The sequence below is a fragment of the Miniopterus schreibersii genome (assembly GCF_964146895.1).
Source record: "Miniopterus schreibersii genome assembly, chromosome: 5".
Classification (NCBI taxonomy): Eukaryota; Metazoa; Chordata; class Mammalia; order Chiroptera; family Miniopteridae; genus Miniopterus; species Miniopterus schreibersii.
Window position 1 is genome coordinate 5,564,732 of NC_138106.1, and position 16,013 is coordinate 5,580,744.

The following is a 16,013-nucleotide window of genomic DNA, read 5'->3' on the forward strand; positions in this document are numbered from 1 at the left end:
ATGTCACCCCCTTCTTCCCACGGCAGCCCCCCAAACATGCATATTTTAATACAACTCTTTAATAATTAGCGTGGAGATAATCGTCAGTCAAGGGGAAATAACCGCTGATCAAAGCTGCCTGGCGAGCGGCGCTCCGAGGAGAGTGGCCGCTGGCCCTGCGCTCGCCCCGTCGCCTCCTGGCAGCCACGCGGGGCGAAGCGCTGCCAGCCTGGAACAGCGAGGAAGGCAGAGTGTGGGTGTGGGGAAGCCAGAGCTGTCAAACTGTTAAGACAAACGGGGCTTAGAGAATCCTAATTAAACTTGAAATTGCTTAGAAACAGGAAGTGTGGATTCCTTATTGTTGGCACCAGGAGAAAAGTCTGACTTACTGCACATCTTCAGGTCAGGAGAACCCACTGCTCAGCGGGCGAGTGCGGGGGCTTCGGAGGCTGTGAAATGCCCCCTCCTTCAGCCTCGGGTACCATAGGGAGGCGCAGAAGGGACCAGAGCTGGAGAGGAGGTGGTGATTTCGTTTATAATTTTCTTCTCCTGGGTCTATTCTGGCTATATCCTGGGAATACTTTAGTGTGTTTGAACCCTCAGAAATATTGCGTATTTGAAAAATGAATACAGGTATGTCTTCTTAAGAATCAAGGTATATATTCTCAAGAAAATGGATTTGTTTTGAAGACAATCCTGTTGTGTTGCTTAAAAATAATAAAATGCTGTCTGCTGGGCTCAGATTTGGGTTCTGGGAGCCTGCTCAGGACCTCTGATGAGATGGTGACCAGGTTCCCTCCTGTCATTGCAGCTGTTGGTGGAGATGATCACCCTGCCCCGTCCTGTTTTTGATTGGGAGGCAGGAAAAGGTGCCAGCGTCTTGAAATCTTGAATTCATCATCATATGCTTGGGGCAGAGCTAAGGGCAAACCACAAGCCTCTGCCCAAGCTCCACACCACACAACCCTTCTCTCTTTGGCTTCTGTTTATTTAAAATACACATTTGACTCGAGAGCCCCGCCCTTGACTTTGTTTTTGCTGCTCTTTAAGTTGTCTCCATGGTGGGCTGGAAGACATGATAGACTGGGGCCAGGAGCAGTGTCTCCTATTTCTGGTTGAGTTTCTAACTTTGGGATCTTCCTGGTTCTCAGCCAGGTAGCCTCATCGGTGGTGATGACAGTGACAGCAGATAGATTAGTGACAGCTATAGTCTGTTGAGCACTTCCTATATGCCAGGCCCTGTACTAAAATCTTTTATTATCACATTTAATTCTCATAGCCATCCTTTACTTTAAAGCTCTCTGCCCTTTACAGACGAGCAAACTGAGTCACAGGAAGGTTGAGAAAATCACCCAACATGAACCCAGATCTTCTGATTCAGTACCGGTACCATTAATCCAAATCCCTAAAATCTGGCTCGTGCTGGGTATCATGTACACCTCACAGAGTTATTGCGATCAAATCAACGGGTCCCTATGCCTATGGAACTCCCTGGATAAAGACAATGCATCCCAGTGCCCATCACATGCTGTTATTACCACTTTCTCAGGATTTCATTTGCAAAACACATCATTGCAGCTGCCCTAGAAGACATGGGTGTTCATTAAGCGGAAGATATTTGATTAGTGTTGGAAAATTTTGCCTTTTAATTTTTCCACCAGAGGTCGGTGCCAGCTTTATCCTGGGAGATAAAAGGACCTACATTTGCCCAGATTCACTGCAAAGGTTTTTGTGTCTCGGTGAGGGAGCAACTGGCCTCTGAGGCTTTATCTGTGTCAGCCCAGGTTGTGGGATCCAGGGGTGGAGCTTGCTGGTTGAAACAAGTGAGTTTTGTTTAGGGGGGGAAATAGCCTTATTTATGGAAAGTCTGTTTGTTCTCATCCATCCCGAGAAAATTACCAAACAATGGGCATGCATGGTGTACAAACACAGTTTAGATCCAGGCTGCTTTCAGATTGCTTTTTGTTTTTGCAGCTAGGAACAAACAAAATGGCAACAACGGGAAGGTTGAGATGGGTGACAGCCGGTTTCTTTTCTTCACTCGGCCTGGAAACTAAGAGCTGCAAACTGCCGGTCCCCATCACGAGGCCGTAGCCTTTGGGCCTCTCCCTTCAGCCGCGGAACAAGTCACGTTCAGCTCATTTGACGTGTGTCTCTCCTCAATGGCTGGTTTTTATTTGTGTCTATTTGAACTTGTAAATTGTCATCACGTTTTTAAAGCTTGCAGTTGCCTCACAAACTGCTGTTTCTCACTAATAAGAATGTGAGATAAATGGGCTTTCACAGTACTTTATTCTGCCATCAAATAATTGGAGTTCATGTGGGAAGCGCCTGGACAGTCTAGTTATCTGGTCTACCCCCGGTTACTTGGATTGCCTCGTTGCCTTTTGTGGGCGGTCCTGACATTTTATTTCTGCCTGTAGAGCTGCAAGGATGTGGTACTAGGCCAGTCGGTCACATCCACAGGCCAGCATCTCAACTTGTTCTTCCCTTAGAACCCTTTTTCTCTCTGCCCCAAGACTGCCTAAAATCTCTCGCGGTCAGTGGGCTACTTATTTGTCAATGTTGCCGCTAGGCCCTGATACCAACGCAGGAGCCATGGACAGCTCCCTTCCTCATCGCTGCGCTTCCTTGTGTGAGCTCTAAAAATAGCTGTTCGCTGGGCCGGAGAAAAAGCCCTGTCTCTTTTCTCATGGCGCATCTTCTCAGGAGAGACCTCAGCATTTCTGCCTTGGGTCCTTTCTCTCCTACACTGAGGTGGGGCTCCCACACGGATTGGTCCTAAAATTCCGGTGGCAGCACCAGTACAGCGTCAGGCATTTTAGCCTGAGGTTAAATACTGAAAAAAGTTTGCTAAAAGGTTCTGAGAGGAGCGATTGGATGTATACACAGCTGGGGAGCCCGGGAGGTTCTGTGGTCCGTCATGTGTGTGAGAATTGCTCAGTTGGCACACCCAGCCCCTCTTTCGGGGGCACAGATAAAGCTGTTTGTCATCACGCTCCAGTGACATGCTGCTCACACGTGCTTATTACTGCCTTCGCTTTCCGCTTCCTCTTGGGCATCATGTGGTCGCCTGGCTGCGGCCGTGACTTTCAGCTGTGTCTGCGTGACCGCTGGAACACTGCACGTGACCAGCAGATCCAGTGTGTCGGGCCTGCCCCGCCCCTGCCTTCACGGGCCACAGTTATTTACATGAACGGCTACGTTTGGGCTCCTTGTTGTCTGCTCTCCCGCCCTGTGGTCTTCAGGTCGAAGAAATGTGGGTTCAGTGCCAATCAGCTGACCCCCAGCCTTTTGTGGGATGCGGTGGTGCTTCGTTTCTGCTGCTCCCATCACCTCCATTGTGCTTTCAGTGAGTTTGGTCGCATTTTCATGCTCAGGAGCTCTCTCTTGTTGACTTCACTTTCCCTCTTTATACTGCAGAGCCCAGTTTCATTAGGGGTATGTCTACACTCAGCGACCCCGCGTCCTCACCTTGTATCCCCTCGTCACCCCACCACCCCGTTCCCTTTACTAACAGTTTACTGCAGGTCACCAGTGACTTCCCTGTTGCCAAGTGCAGGGGCAGTTTTCGGCCCTCACAGTGTTTCTCGGCACCAGCGACCGCTCCTTCCTCACCGAAGCAGTCCCTTTGGCTTCCGCTCCCCTCGCTCCCGGCTGTCGCCGACTGGTCTGGTTGCTGTCCCCGTCTTCTTTGCCAGCTCGTGCTTGGCCCTTAAGCGCTAGACAACTGCAGCCTCTCCTCTGTCTGTGTGCGTTTCCCCGATGACAGAATGAGTGCCCGTAACTTACCAACTTCAGCTCTGCTCGGAGTGTCAGACTCGGACATTCAGTCATCTGGACACGTCCACCTGGAACTCTCGCAGCCACTTCGAGAGCGAGTGGTCGAGACCAGATTCCCGCTTGTCCTTCTTTCCCCCCAGAGAGCCCCGCCGCCAGGAGGCAGGTAGAGCCGATCACCTGTGCCCATGGCTTGCAGGAGGCGGTGGAGCCGCTCGCCTGTGCCCGGCGGCAGGAGGCGGGTGGAGCCGCTCGCCTGTGCCCGCGGCGGCAGGAGGCGGGTGGAGCCGCTCGCCTGTGCCCGCGGCGGCAGGAGGCGGGTGGAGCCGCTCGCCTGTGCCCGCGGCGGCAGGAGGCGGGTGGAGCCGCTCGCCTGTGCCCGGCGGCAGGAGGCGGGTGGGAATCCGAGTGTGATGGCTGCCCGGGTGATTACTTGTTGGAGCTGTGGTGGCAGGGACGGTTGTCCAGGTGGAGGAGACAGTGCGGGGAGCTGCAGATGGGCCCGCGGGAGTCCCCTGCGAAGACTGGGCCGGTCGTCGCGGGCTCACACTGGCTGTGCTCCGTGACCTGAGCGCCTGCCGTGGAAGCAAGGCCTGTTTCTCGCTGAGAGCAGCTGCTGGGCGAGGCGGAGCGTGTTGTGTGCTCAGGATTTCCGACTGTCGCCCATGCGTCACACACTCTGCTGTACACGCCTTCCCTTTTGGCGTTAGCTCTGTGCCCTTTATCCCGCCTCCGGAGGGAAACGACTTCCCTTCCCCGCGGGTGGAGGGCGGCTCCAGCTGCCTCCCTGGTCCACGGGCTCAGCCACGCGGCGCAATCTGACAGCCTCAGGGGAGGGGCCCGCAGGCGCTGGCTCGCGCATCGGAGCGGCGGACAGATGGCTGTCCCCCTTTTTCCTCTGAAGACTGACTTGCTGGGTCTTTAGCTAAATGTCAAGCCTGCTTCTCACATCCCAGCCATCGCGCTTTCCCTACCCTGCTCGCCAGCCGCTTACACGGGACCATGTTAGAGGAAGGGTTCTGGTAAACCTGTTTTAAAGAATTATTTTAATGTCCTTATAAAATGTCTTTTTTTTCTTTTTTGCCTCCACTAGAGTTTAGCTCAACAAGTAATTACCGAATGATCTCACTGGGCGAGGGACTCTGCTATGAACACAACGAGAATGAAAATGCCAGCTGACAGGAAGCATTATGCTTGATGGGGACACAGACACGTGTCAACCGACTCTAGTCTGTGGCAGATGGGGACTGATCACGAGGTTTAGTCCATTAGCCATTTACCTAGTTTGACCTTTAACATCTTTATTGAGGTATAATTTACCTAGCGTAGCAGTGCTAGGAGTGTTGTGGCCACTTCTCAGGAGTAAGTCCAGGGAATGGACAGGAGGTGGCCCCCAGAGGGGTGTCAGGGCAGGAAGACCATGAACCTGCAGTTTGGTTGATGACAGTTAAGGGGAATTAAAAGACCAAGGACAGGAACCGGTTTCTAAGTGGCCAACCAAAGGCCCAGGAGGCTGGCCTGGAAAAGGCAGGTGGGAGGGCCTGTGTTTAGACCCCAGGTTTATGGGACATAGATGCTTTCCTTTAAGTGGAGGAATTGGACACCATGTGGTTAGGTGGCCGGTCAGCAGCAGAGCTCAATGTAATAAACCACTAATCAAATATTTAGAGTCCTTTTCATTATGTATTACCTTGGCTCTGAACACGAGACTGGTTTCTTATGATGATAAAACTAATGGGAATCTGGTCCTCGAATGCATTTGTACACACTGTGTAGTGTTTATAGAATTTTTTGACCCTCATGACTGTCATAATGAAGGATGAGTTTTGAATACCTCTAGGATTTGGAAATAAACGGTGTCGCTTTTCACCCAAGGTCATCCAAAGCTATTTGTGTAGCAATTTTACATACATAATACGAGAGCTTAAGGGAAACTTTAAATATTATTGCGCCCACCCAGTAAACTTGGAGAAAGGAGTTTGTTGGTTAACACGTATTTACTGACACCTGCAGGGTGCCAGGCACTAGGGGAATAGGTGCCACCCACGTGGCCCCACCCTTGTGGAGCTGACATTAGAGAGATATGTCAGTCCCGGTAGCCTTGCAGCGCATTGGCGGCCAAAAGTCGGCTGCTCATCAGGAGCACACAGTGGATGACTTCACGCAGCCGACATCACGTAGGCAAGGAGGACCATCGTCAGTTGTGACAAAGCCTCCAGGGATATAAAGCAGGGATGCTGAAGGGCCTGAGGAAAGGTGAGCAGGACCGGAGTGCAGAGGACAAGGGTACCCCAGGCAGGATCCCACAGGAAGCGGTGGCCCTCTCAGGTTAGGAAAGACCAGGAGTGTTTAATAAAGGGACAGTTTACAAAGGTGGCTGGGTGTCAGGAGAGCACATGGGATGGTGCCCTGCCCTGGGTCCTGCCATAGCTGAGTTGTCACTGCCTTTAGCCTGGTGGGGTGAGGGTTGATGGAGTGGTTCCCAGAACCTGGAAAGAGAGCGTCACTGTGACACGAGGGGTGATCTGAGGTTCATGGATGCAGCAAGCTGAGGAGACCCAGGAGGAAGGGAGCCAGGGTGACTAATAACTGACTTCACTTCTCTCCCCACCTCCCATCTCCTGTGGGGGCTCCCCCTGCCCTGAGCCCCCAGAAGTCAGAGGGCATGGGCAGCTCCTTGATGTCGTCCGTACTGGTCAGCATCACGGGCCAGAGAGCAAGGTGGAGAGGGGATGCGGGTGAGCCCACAGAAGGGATCTTTCCAGAGAGGGGGTGACACAGGAGACATGTGTCACAGGACTGGGAAAGTGAGCAGAGGCCAGATTCGAAAGAGATGGTTGGTTCATATTAAGGATTAAGTTTTACTCAAAGACTACTGGTCAATTATTTAAGAAAGGGGGTGATGTGGCCATATTATTCCGATGGATTTGAGAGGGACAAGAGGGGATTCTGGATGGCCATTTAGGAGGTCGTACAGCTCAGTAGGAGAGGCGACAGGAGCTTGGACTAGGGCCTAGGAATGCAGCTGGGGAAAAGCGAGTCCATCCGAGCTGTATTTCGGAGAGTGCAGCTTGGACAGCTGGGTGCACAGGCCTTTCCCCGGCGAGAGGAGCGGTGCAGTTAGAGCGGTGCTGGGAGCGAGGGGGGAGAAACATAAGTGCAGGTGCGGCACTTAAGTGTCGGTATATTCTACTAAGTACATATTCACCAGACAACTCAGCAGTCTGGTGATCACAGAAACACAAAGATGTCACCTTCACAGGCGATGAGTCACGAGGAGAGAGGTAAGGGAAGGGCTGGAGGCTTGAGATTGCTTACTAGTGGGTGTGGCAAAAAATACATCAGGAGCCATCAGCTTCTGTATCTTGGTCCTGCCACATTAAGAAACCTAAAGGTTTTATGTTTTTATGTCACAGATTTTCAGTAACCTCCATCGATTGCTTTAGCTGTCCTTAGTTGCAGCCTCAGGCTTGGGAGGGCGTGGGGTGGCCCACGTGCGCTCAGGTGGCCGGCGGTGGTCTCATTCTTTCATTCACCGCCCTCTTGGCTAAGAGGGGCCATAGGGGAGTCAGAGCCATCGTTTGCATTTGTGAAGCAGAGCCTCTGCTCACATCTGCACCCACCATATGGCAGATGTGCCATAGCTGTTTTTAAAAACGTGAGTTTCCAGCTGTGCAGCACTCATCTGAGACTTGAGGAAAGACCAAGACATTGGAGATGAGTGTTCCTTTTCCTCCTAGAAATCCACTTATCAGCCTTACCTCCAATGTCATACTTCTGAAGACAGCTGTAGTGTGTCATGATTTTAAAAGATCCACAAAACTATGCCAAATTTCTGCTCTCTGGAGAATTTTGTAGGTTGGGCCTTGCCTAGCTCATTAGTAGGTGTGGTTGTCTGAATAATGCTGCCCCCCCCCCCCCGGGTGTTCGTGTCCTAACCCCTGGAACCCGTGGATAATACCTTATATGGCCAAAGAGATTTTGCAGATGTGTTTAAATTAAGATTCTAGATGTGGGGAGATTATGGTGGATCATCTAGCAGGCTTGATATCGTCACCAACATCCTACTAAGAGGGAGGCAGGAGGTCAGAGGGCTGGTAGGAGATGGGATGATACAGAAAAGAGGTTGTAATGATGTGAGGAGGGGTCACAAGCCAAGGAAGGCAGCAGCCCCAAGAACTTGGACAAGGCAAGGAAACAGATTCTCCCCTGGAGCCTCTGGAGGCTACGCCGGTCTGCCCACCCCTTGACTTTAGCCTCATGAAACTGATCTTAGACTTCTCATAACTGTAAGAGAATGCATTTGTGTTGTTTTAAGCCACCATATCTGTGTTGGTTTGTTACAGTGGCAACCAGAAACTCATACTGTAGGATAACTTAGGTTGTTTTTTTCTTGTGTTTTAATGATCAGTTACCCTGAGAAAGTTGACCCAACATTGTCCTTGGCCTACAAGCATAGCTGCTGATATCTAAAAATGTCAGTGTAGGGTAATGACATATGTCCAAAACTTGCCAGTTTACTCTTAGAAGTAAGATATTTCAGTTGTTTGGGCTATAATTTTATAGCATTGGGAATAACTTTTCCTTTCATTTATGTTAAAGTCTTTGATCTAAATTGTTCTAGTTTTTGAATTCTCTTAAATTTTTTACAATGCTGATTATCATTTTTTTCTAATTGCAAAATCATGTGTACTGAATGTGTAAAATTTGTAAAACTCATGAAGCAATAAGCAAACCCAAGAAAACAGTCATAGTTCTACAGTGTAGAGACAGATACTGTTATATTTGGGAATATTTTTTATCAGATATTCAAAATTAGGTGCTTGTATTTTTTTTATATTTTTTATTTACTGCTTCTGAAGCATTCTGTTTTTCATATGTGTCTTGCACAATTAACTTTGCCAGACCCCGTGTTGTTGCGAATTTAGGTTGTCTCTGGAATTATTTTGTTGCCTGTTCATTTGCTTTGCCCATTTCTTTTTTGGTATGTTATTTGAAAAATAGGTTTGCAAGCTTTTTGTTGTTGTGTGTTAGGATGATTACTATTTTTTTTAACAGACATACAACATTTTGAAGGTCATTGTTTGCATTGTGATTTTGCTTATGGTGAGCTTTTTAGAAATATAAATATTATTACATTTTATGTTCTCTGCACTATTTGGCTTTTTCTTTTGAGGTGTGTCTGTGGTGCTTTCTGTTCTCTGTTCTTTATAGTTTGATCTTCCTGAATTCTAAGGGTGCACCCAAACTTAACCAGCCCTCCTTTAGATCAGATGGGGCAGTGGTGTTTCTAATCCTTAACCTACAACTTTGGTCATTCTATGTTAAAATAGGTTTTTGTTTTTTGCCTTTAGCATATTTTTGAGCCCAAATCTCCTCTGTTGGCTGATTTGATTATGTGACTATGTAATCTCATCTTTTAGCAGCTCCAGGCTAAATTAAAAATATACAAGGAGCAATATGTGAGTCTGTGAATGTGCACATACTCATATCATGAATTAAATACCTATGAAGGGTCTTCTTTACCCCCCCATGATCAGGAAAGAAACCCCCTGGCATATAGCTTCCATTTCCCACATTAACGTGATGTCCCTACTCTTAACAACATAAACTGATAAATTAGGAAAAAAATCAGATCCTTTCAATTGCATTAAAATTTGAAGGAAAAGAATGATTCCCCCCCCCCCCACACCCCGCCCCAACAAGGCATGGGGGAAAAAACAAGCTGGAAAAAACTCTGGGCTTCTGGAATTTCCCATTTAGCTCTTTCTCTACTTCTGTTCCAAACAATTGCGTAAAAGCAATCCTAAACAAATGTTCATAGAGAGGCTGCACTCCGAAATACTGGTAATGAATTCAACATAACAAGCACACGTTTTTCCCCGGCTGTTGGAATCTAAAGGATACATTTTGCAGTAATTTTGATGACTTCATTTTGAAACAGTTCTTAACAGACATTTTGGAAATGTCTCACGTCATGAATTTATTCATAAACCAGCCTGTCAAAAACCTTGGCTTTCACTGGGGAGAGGTGTCTCTGACGCTTGGGTAGCTGTTCTACCTGCATCAGTTGCCACCCTGAAAGATCATTTCTCATTCCCATTGCACTTGGGTGTTTGGCTCACTGCCACAGGGTTTTGGGACTGTTTGGGGAAGAGACCGTGACATTGAGTTCTCATCGATGTAGCACTGGTTAAGGGCTATATTCCTCTTCTAATTATGATGATAACTTGTGCTTAGGAAGCTGTGGTGTTTACTGTTATGGTTAATGGTCAGTGTCACTCATCAAAAGGGTGATAAACCGGTGATGGGATCTTGGGACACAGAGCAAAGATAAGCGCAATGTGTCATTTTTGTTTTTCACATGCTAACAGCCCCTAATGAGAGCTAATAGGCCCTAATGTTTATTTGTTCAATAAACAAGCCATTGGGTTGTGAGCAAGAGGTCAGTGTAGCCAGCAGTGAGGTGGGAGCTGCTCCATCAAAGGGTGTTATTTGGTGGCTAGAGCAAGTCCTGGAAAGTTTTACAGTAATATCAGGTAGTTACAACACATGGTTCTTCCCCCGCTGACCACTGAAGGGTGAGGAAAATAAGTGGATGCTTTCCTTTCCCAGTCGATGGCCCTTTGCTCTTGCCCTCTTTGCTCTTGGCCCTTTGCTCTTGGCCCTTTGCTCATGCAGCACCTCTTACACGTCAGCGTGAACATGCATCACCTGGAGATTTTCTTAAAAGGCAGATGCTGCAGTGGGGGGCTGATATTCTGCATTTCTAACCAAATTCTAGGTGATGCTCATACAGTTGCGGGTCCACAGACCACACTTGAAGTAGCATGTTGATTCCAGCTTGCTGGATGGAGGGAACAAAGCCCACCAGAGTAGACTTAGGGCCTCTTCTATTAATAGTGTATGTGTTTAAGGGGGCAGAAGAGTGTAGTGGATAAAAGTGTAGGATCTGGGTGTGAACCGTGGCTCTGCCATTGCTAGGTTTGGGGTGGTAATAGCCAACTCCCAAGTGTCTAGGGCCAACAATAACAAAGATTTATTTTTTGCTCGCATGATGGAGGTGTCGCTGAACGTTGGCCACAGATTTTCTCATTCAGGATCCACCCCGAAGGCAGCCTTCTCTGGGGTGTGCTCTTTTCCCCACATCTTTTGGGAACCTGCAGTGGCTTCTAAAACTCCTGTTTATATTAGCATATGTTGCATCAGCTCACATGCCATTGGCTAGAGCAAATCACATGGCTGAGGCTGAAGTCAGTAGGCGGGGAAGTAGGCTCCTTCCACATGGCAGCAGGTGAGGAGGTATCGCCCCCTAGAGGAAAGGGAGTGAAGAGTTGGGACAAGAACACTGCCTCCCACAGCCGCTGGGCGACATTGCACTCTTGTTATTTAAATAGGGTTGTTTCCAGGACCAAATGAGCTGAAATAGATGGCACATGGTACCTAACACACAGGAGAAGCTCAAAAAATGTTTGAAATCATAATTGTTACTGTTTTTGTTCTTATGCCTCATGCTGATCTTCACTGCTGAGTTGCTGCATCTTCCAGGTGAAGGAAGATCCTGCCTCCCTGCCTCCCATGACACCTGGGATCCAGGGAGGCCCAGTATGAACTACACGACCGGGTCACCTGAGGGCATTCAGTCAGTGAGGCACTCACCTGCAGTTCTAGATGGCAAGGTTATCACACATAATTTTTCCAAATAATTTTAGGCAGTGGCTTAATCTTTCTGCCCATCACATGTTCTGAGTTTTTAGCTTGAGTATCAGATCACTTGATTTCTCTGGTCCACTCTTGTATTTTATCTTGGGGCCCATTCTTTGATCATTTATTCTACAGATGTCTGTTGAGGATCCAGTGTATGCCAGGTGTTGTGTGAGGAGCAGATCTGTCTATCTTGTTACTGTTGAATGAGGAGTTATGAGTGTCTGCCACATGAAAGCCCTTGTTCATGACCATCCAGATGCCAAATGCTTGTGGTTGAGGCTGCAAATGTGGACTCCAGCCTGAACAAACGGGAATGTGGGAAGCTCAGGAATATTCGGTTATTCAAGGGGAATTCTTATAGGCGTGTGAGCGGGGCAGGTACATTACCCGGGCTTTAGGAAAACATAATTGGGTAGTAAGTGAAGGCCGTAGGAGTGTCCAGTGATTGGGGACTTGGTGGAGGGAGAGATTCTAGGAGTGTGAGCTGCCGCGGAGTGATAGGGTTGGGATGTATGTATATAAGGGACAAGACTGTAACCAGTGACCATGGGCCTCTGAAGATGATCTTGATGCCATACAAAGGGGAATTATGACTAGGAGAATGGTAGGTGAGGGGGAAATGAGGCATTCAGTTTGAAGCGTAAGTTTGTGCTGCAGGAGTGATAGTGGATAGAGATGTTGGTGAAAGGGCTTCAGAGATCTGCAAAGCAGTTGACCAGACCAACTAGCTGAGGGTCCATGACATATACATGTTAAAGATCTCTCAGTCTCAGCGAATGGAAGGAAGTGTGTCGACTCAGGCACGTGAGTCCTTGAATGCTGAAGGATGAGGTCTTAGTGCAGTGGCTCATCCCATCAGGTGGGCAATTTCTTTTCTAGTTTGACTAAGAATAGGCACGCTGGAGTCACCACTCTCTGTTTTGGGAAATGGATGTTGCCAAGCAAAGTTCATGCGTTAAATTTCACTGTGATTTACATTGATGTTGCCTGAGTGCCCAGAGACCCCTGAAACACACGTGGGGTGGAAATTACAGCCACTTCTGCTGTTGCCAAATGACGGAAAAGATCTGAAAATCAAAGGCATTGGCTCAGCCTCACTGTACAGCAAGGAACAAAACCGAATTAATAATGAATAAGTGGAATAAATAATTTAAATATATCACTTATTGCCTCTTTATTGCTCCACACTTGAAAAATTATTTCAATTAGGAACTTAAACGGAGTTTGATAGACGATGAAGAGTGTGCAGCTCAAGATAAATGCAAATCCCTTTGTGATATAAAAATTTGATTTTGCAGTATGAGGTCTATTAAAAAGAAATTAATAATCTCCAGAAAAAAAGAGGTCACGCCAAGAAAGGTTGGCCTTTTTCCCATGGAATATTGCTTATTTTAAGAGGGAAAAAAAATCAATAAGCTTATTACAGATTTAATAAAGAATTACAGAGATAATTTTTTAAGGCAAACCTCAAAATACCAACCACCAACAAAAAATAATAAACCTTTGTTTCTTGGGTTTCATATTAAAATTGTAAAGTGGGAGTGCTCCCTATATTTCACAAGATCTTAATTTTCTTCTCTGCCAGGAACTGGTTCATTGTCTGTTTGTTGGCCTCATAAAGCCCAGCAGAGCAGGTGGCATCTGCAGAGGGAGGGATTTGTGTGGCTGAGGCGACATTGGAGCTTACCCAAGACGAGAGAGTTTAGAGAGTCTTTTCTCTCTCTGTGCGTCCATGTCCTGGGGCTGCAGAGCCCTCCCCCCACCACCGTCATCGAGAGAATGGCTGATTAACGGGGGCACCAGCTTGTGTATGTTCCACCTAAACCCTAGGATGCCCCTGGGCACAGGACTCCAGGCAGTCACTGCTGGGTGATCTGAATGGGCTGGTGCCATGGGACCTGCCTGCCACCTGTCTGAGGGCCGGAGGAACGAAGAATTTGGTACTATCTATCCAGCATATTAACAATTTGTGTGGTTTGCTAACTGCCAGCAGATACCTAGCGACTTACATTTTAGTTCAGGCTGCGGAAACCTGTCCTTTCTCTTCTGTCCTTGGACAATAGGGGCCACAGGTGCTGTGACTATTTAAGAAGATGCAGTGTCGTGCGCCAGGGCCTCTGGGAACACGGCATAAAAGCGCCCACCTCCATTCATCCGGGCGGGCGCTCGGAAAGGCTTCCGCTCCCTGCAGCCAGCCAGTGCTGAGCGCAGTGCTTACAGTGTTCCCGCTTCAGGGAGCATCGGGGTGCGTGCTGGACCCACAACAGGCATGAGTGGGACAGTTACTGTTTACTCGTTATAAGGTCCCTAGGGAAGCTTATAAACTCTTCCCCAAGTTCTTGGTTATGCTCTATCCCATAGCATCCCAGACACCTTTGAGGCTTCACTGCATGATAAATGTCCCGTGTGCACGCGTGTGCACACATGCATGCATGCACACATGATTACTCTTTCTGTGAGTCAGCCAGCCCAGATTGCCTGTTCATGTGATTCCATGTAGCAGGTAATGGGAACACAAGCATTGGAAAGCCTTGATGGAAATCCATGCGAATTTATCCCATGTCCTGTTCCTTACATTTCAAGCGCATACATGGATGAGGAATTTCGGAAGTAATTCCCTCGTAGAGAGCGAAATGAGCTGTCAGGACTACGATGGGTTCCATTATGTCTAAGATACATTGGAATTTAATCAGGGCCTATGAGAAAAGCTGCCTATGATAAGCTCAGTAAAGGTAAACATTCACATGGGGAGGGGCTTTTTACCTAAAAGGTTTGAGGCTCCTGTTGAATTCTGGATTGTGGCTTGTGAACCTCTGATATGGGGAAGGAATGGGAGTCACCTATCTGTCTCTTCACTGAGCCTTAAAAGCCAAGACTCGACCCTAGTTGGGAGTAAGAAACAAGACCTACTGGTGCTGCATTGGCTGCGACACCAATCAGAGCCCCGGAGGAGGGCCTGCTTGATCCAGGCTCCCAGTACTGAGGCTGAACACCCAAGAAGTAGAGCAGAAAAGCCCATCAACTCTTCTGCACCCCATGTGACATTCTCATCACCCAGGCAGCTTCTCGGGACACCGTGAAGCAGCTGCTGTGATTGTGGGCTTTTGTCCCAATTATTGACAAAGCTAAACAAACGGCTCCCTCCATGTCCTCCTCACACCTCGCAGGCTTCCGTTCTAGAGCAGTGTTGGGCCTGACTTACTGTCCAGCTCAGATCATCACTCCATTGCTGTCACTCTTTCTTTGGAGCCAAAGGATTAAGATTTGACTTGGTCCCAGAAAGCGTGATTCATTTTTATCTCAGGTGTCTTCTGCCCTCAGGGGTCTTTCCTCTTCTTGATTGTCTCAGTGCTGCTCTGCTTCCATTCTGTCCTGAAGGATTATGAAACTCACCTCCTCGGTCAGCATCCTTCCAGCAGAAGGGGGTGCAATATCCTCTAGTCACCCCAAAGGGTAAAATGAAGCATCACCGTCAAACAAGCATCACGGTTTCTTAATATTTTATTATTGTTTCAGCTTTAGTGCCGACTCTGTTCCAGGCAATGGCATAACAATGTTAATATTTTTCTAGTAGAAAGTCTAGACTTTGATTCTGATTGCTAAGTGGAAAACACTCGTTTTATTGGTTAAATCTAAAACTGCGGTACTGCTACACTGTTACATCACACCAAAAAACAGTGTAAAAATTGCTAAACTAATCTTTTTGACTGATTACTGAATGTCCTTCCAATAATCCGGTTTAAATTAAAAGATGCATTATGGCTTTAGATTTAAATCATCATAGAATCCCTTCCATATGGTTTTACAGTAAGTGGATTCTGATATTAAAACAAAATCCACATGTAATATCCTCCAGGGAGTTACATATATTGTGTGCCCCAATCCCTGAATTTATAGGACCCTGGTGTTTGGAGAGTGTGGTTAAAAATTGCTATCGCCAGAAGTCGTCTAATATCATTAGCTCTAGGGCAGGGAAGTTGGAGACAATAACCAGCAACCTCAACCCAAAATGAAACAGAAGAAATGGACCAATATGGGTGAGAGATGCGGTAGTTTTAATAAGCTCTGGTTCTGCTTCTGTTGTTCCTGGGAAAGCCACGAAATAGTATTTTCTCCAGTGAAGCTATAAAATGGAAGTTCTTGTCACTAACCAAAGGGACCCTTTACCCAAAAGGAAACCAGATTTATTTACAAACAAAATACAGTGGGCAGGGTCACATCCCTGTTGCCTGGATTTGCATTACATTGCCCTTTTCGATGTAAAAGAAATTGTGTTGGTTAAATATTTCTTTTTATTCAGAACACAGACATACAGATTTAGAAAAAAATCCATCTGTTTGCAAAATGATGTTTTCTTAGTGAATAGCACGTATTCATTTCAGAAGGAAACACTGAGTTAATTGGGAATCTTTAAGGAATTCTTGGGAGAGGTGAGGGAGCGGAAGGCATTGTTGACCCTGGTGTCACTCCGTGGTGTGGGTGTCACACTCATCACGCCGTCAGCTTTCTATACAGCAAAAGGGGCCCTTTGCTCTGGGCCGTGGCCG